This window comes from Asterias amurensis, chromosome 3 (genome assembly GCF_032118995.1).
Source record: "Asterias amurensis chromosome 3, ASM3211899v1".
Lineage (NCBI taxonomy): Eukaryota > Metazoa > Echinodermata > Asteroidea > Forcipulatida > Asteriidae > Asterias > Asterias amurensis.
In genome coordinates, this window is record NC_092650.1 from 12,414,493 (window position 1) to 12,419,230 (window position 4,738).

The window sequence follows — 4,738 nt, forward strand, 5'->3', positions numbered from 1 at the left end:
TCCATGGTTGAAAACATGGAAGAAAGCGATGTCTGTGTCTTCTGAACGATTGTTTAACATGTTATTTCATTTAAAGTAAACAAAACAAGCTCATACTAGACCCAGCAAAAGATGAACAGAAAGACTCGGAATGTATCTACTTTTTGCCCTGTTTACTGGCTCCGCTCCATTGACAATGAACTCCGTTGATGGCATAAATAATGTCACTGAAATTATCTCACACTGGTGAGAGGCGAGAGCTCGTCAAGGGTTTTTGCAATGGGAATGTTTTTTTTCCTTTTGTTAAAAGAAATCAGGAAAATATTGTTTAAGGATATTAATTCTAAAGTGCGGAGGGGTAAAATGTGCCTATGCCGCGGCGTAATAAAGGGGGGGGGGGGGGGAGGGGGTCATAACAACAAATCAAACACTCTTCGTGTACTACGGGTGTTCAACTTCGACCCACTACTTCCGGGCGCTCTGGATGGCCTTCAACATCAGATGTGCGCTAGACTTGTGGACAAGTCGTTAATGGTCCCACGCGGTGAGATAGTCGAGTTGCAGCGTTGCTCTTGCTCGACTTCTACTCCCCAAGGGAGTAGTAGAAGTCGGGCAATCAGCAGTTCGCGCAAGAGCAGTGATCTGGCGAGAGCATCGCTGCAACTCGACTATCTCACCGCATGTGACCATTAACGACTTGTCCACAAGTCTAGGCGGCCGCAGAAAGTACTCCCTCCCCCCGAGAGTGACAAACACAAAATTCCGACATTCAGTCAACGGGTGTTTTATTGGGTTTTTATTTTCAAGAAATCCAAAATGTGTTTCTTTGCGACTAAAGCTGTGGTCTGTTCTTCGTGCATGTTCGATAATTGACAACAAATTGAAACATTTAACCGGACGTATTTAAAAGCCTATCCATTTCAAACATTGAACGCCAAAATACACACATACAGACCGTGCATACAGTCGGAACGTTCGATGGAAAGTATCAAGTCCGAAGGAAAGTATAAAAAGGACAAGAAAGGAAATTTATCAAAAGTTGGTAGTGCAAAATCACAAGTTAAATCAATCAGTCAACTATCGTATAGTGCCGTCATTCTTGTTGACCGAAAACGTTCAAATCGCATGTAGAACTGCAAGAATAAAAAACTACGTCAAAACATGACCAAAAGTATGTGATGATATTACAACAGAGACTATGATCAAGGAGACCTCTGCAGCTGAAGTCCAAGTGCCACTCTATGTTAGGCACGGTGGCGAGTGAACAAAATGAAGAGAGAAGTTGAAAATGTCAATGTTACAGTTCAGTTGCCTTTTGTGAGAAGTAAACCTACTAAAGATGTTCCCTGTTTGAAGTTGGATAAATTAACTTGTTTTGCAAGAAAGTACATCAACAGAGGGGGGGGGGGGGGTTCTATACTTCAACGTACGTCCCACATTACCCTAAAAGGAAGCTTTGTCGAAAATAATGTTCCGCCTTGGCACGCCCCTTTGTGATCCCAGTGGGTACGGGCTCAACCCCGTCTCCGTCCTGCATTTCCACTTGGAGTGGTGCATAACCCCTACCCAGATCACGTTGACATCTTGCCAATAACAACCATACGATTAACTCAGGGGCCACATGTTTTGTATTGTTATCAGTTATGGATTTTGTTTGTGTGCCAAGGGCACTTTTGCCGTGTCGAATTAAGGCCTGCGCTAAACGTCGCTCGTTTGCCTTGTCGAACTCAAATGATTTATGCACGACAAAGTGAGGCAATTAAAACGAATCGGTGACAAACGTCGAATTTATTAAAATAGTTTGCCGCACTTACAGTACTTGAAAATGGCAATGCAGGAAAACTGTCACTAAAGAGTCATGTGACATGGTGGCAATTGTAGCTGTGACACTCATTTAGTGACAAATTCATATTGAAATTGTTTTCCGCCCTAATTTATGTCGTATTATTACCATTTTTGGTGAGTGGCGTTCATCGTCGTTTTTAAGAGTGTCAAACAAAATATTTAGCTCAATTCTGAAATCTACAATATGTTTGTTCCAGTCAGAATGTGTTTCCAATCCCATCCAGGAATCGCGAGTTCCGAAAATCTCCCGTACGGAGAACCTTCATTAATTTGTTAATTTTGGTTTTCTTACCCATGTACACCGATGTGTGTTAAAAGTGTATACTCAGTATAAACTGTTCTGAGGGGAAAAAATCACAGGCGTGTTTCTCAGGTGGGATTGGGTCACTCCGATTTAGTATGAATTGCGCACACCTCAAAGTTCATCGGAATTAACGGCGCGTAACTTATCCTAGATTTTAAAAAGTATAGGCCTATAGGACTATATGGTGCATTGGTGTTGTGGTTTTGGTTTTAATTCTAAGCCCCTGCAAATAATAAGTCCTTCTTACAGTTCTATGACCCCATTCATACAAATTATGATCATTATTGTTTTCGTCGTCTGCCCTTTGGAGTGACGTAGGCCTTTATATCGGTATAAAGAGATGACGCAAAATAGTAATCAGTTATTTATGAGTGTTGTTAGTTATAAATTGAAGAATAGCAATTGTGTTGTAGCTTGATTATTGCAGCTAATTGTGTTAATTGTCTTAATGTTTTTTTTCCAATGCGACTGCACTGTTTCCTGGAATGCGCATCGTTGTAGGTCTACACTGCAGTGTTCTGGGTATACGTAATTTATATATCGACTGTGCGGTATTGAAATTAGACAGTTATAAAGATCATTGATCGTTTGTCTCCAAAAATTACAGCACGGATGAAAAAAATGTTTCCGCGTTCTCCTTAAAGGGTATGTACTTTTTCCTAACAAAAAACATAATGTCCACAGATTTACCTTAAACTTACACATTTTGAAGATTATGATAGTAGAAAGCTTCCCTTGAAATTTTACTTACTGAGGTGCTGTAGTTTTTGAGAAATGAGTAAAAGTAATAATTTTCGTCTCAGTTTTAACATGTAAAAGCTTTCCCCTATCGTTATCTTCAATCCCTGTTAGTTTAACGTAAATCTGTGGACATTTTGAAAAAGTATCTGAATCCTTTTAAAAACACATGATACTCCAGCGACGATTCCAAACTCAATTCAGAAACATATCTCAATATTTTGGTTTTTAACCCACGAAATCCTCCTTCCCTTTTTAAACATAAGACCTTTGATCATAGGAGGGCATACTGTGAATCTGATTTCATTTTGTAAATTAATATAGAACCTTCCAAACAGAATGGTTAGAATTCCAATAGTCAATTTAGTTATAGCATGACCCTCGGTTGAGTTGGTTGACAGTGTTGTCAACTGACAAATCATAAATTGCATTAGTTCTGAATTGCTTACTGGCGTCCAGTCATTGAAAATGCCCTTGTATTTTAAGTGCACCACTGGTTCGTCCTTCAAGATGCTGGCCCTGGTGCTCTGGACAATGACCGGGTGTAAAGTATTTGTTTGTAGAAATCTGTTTAAAGACAGTGGACAGTATTGGTAATTGTCAAAGATCTCACTTGTTGTATCTCAACATATGCATAAAATAACAAACCTGTGAAAATTTGAGCTCAATTGGTCGTCGAAGATGGGAGCGACGTTGTGTGCATTAAGATGGTTCATTTCGAGACCTCTAATTCTAAATCTGAGGTATCGAAATCAAACTTGTGGAAAATTACTTCTTTCTCGAAAACTATGTCACTTCAGAGGAGCCGTTTCTCACAATGTTTTATACCATCATCCTCTCCCCATTACTCGTCACCAAGTTTTAAGCTAATAATTATTTTGAGTAGTTACCATTAGTGTCCACTACAGAATGATGCATTGCCCGTCAAAATTTAATTTAAACTTCCGCTTTTCCAATAATTTTCAAATAATAGAGCTGTCTGACAATAACTAATTAGTCAGGAAACGATAAAAAAATATTTTAAAAAAATAAGGAAAGACGATGTGTAAAATTTCATCATTATTGGCTGCATACGTAGAAGCTTAAGGGCAGTGTAATTACTCAAAATAATTATTTGCATAAAACCTTTCTTGGTGACGAGTAATGGGGAGAGGTTGATGGTTTAAAACAGCTCCCTCTGAAGTGACTTAGTTTTCGAGAAAGAAGTAATCAACCATCTAAACGCACACAACTTCGTGTGACAAGGGTGTTTTTTTTCTTTCATTATTATCTCGCAAGTTCGATGACCGATTGAGCTCAAATTTTCTCAGGTTTGTTATTTTATGCATATATTGAGATACACCAACTGTGAAGGCTAGTCTTTGACAATTACCAATAGTGTCCACTGCCTTTAAATTAAACTGTTCAAATGAGATATGAGAGACGAAAGCGCATACATGGTGTTCAGCATACCTCAGTGTTGTATGGGCCCCTGTTGTGACCCATGCCTGTCAGTTCTAAAAATCCAAGTGATCCCCCGTATTGTCTTGCATTGAAGGCAAGGACATTAAATGGTTAAGACATGTTTGCTTTAAGACGTGAAAGGAAACGAAGTTCCAGTATATGTTTGATCATCCACCGTAATTAGATAGGGTCTTTAAACCCAATCACCGTACGGCAATCCAGTACGAGGTTGTGTTGTTAACAAAGATGCAAGTCAGAGGAAGTAATGAAGTAATACAAACATAGCGGGTTTAAATTGTGAGGCACAATTCTCTGGCAGTGGCACGACATTCCGTAACTTGTGGGAGCACAATTGCTACTGTCTGTGGGAGATGAAGCAAAACCAAACCAAGTTTGCATCAAATGATAAGATCCGTGTCTTCATATCAA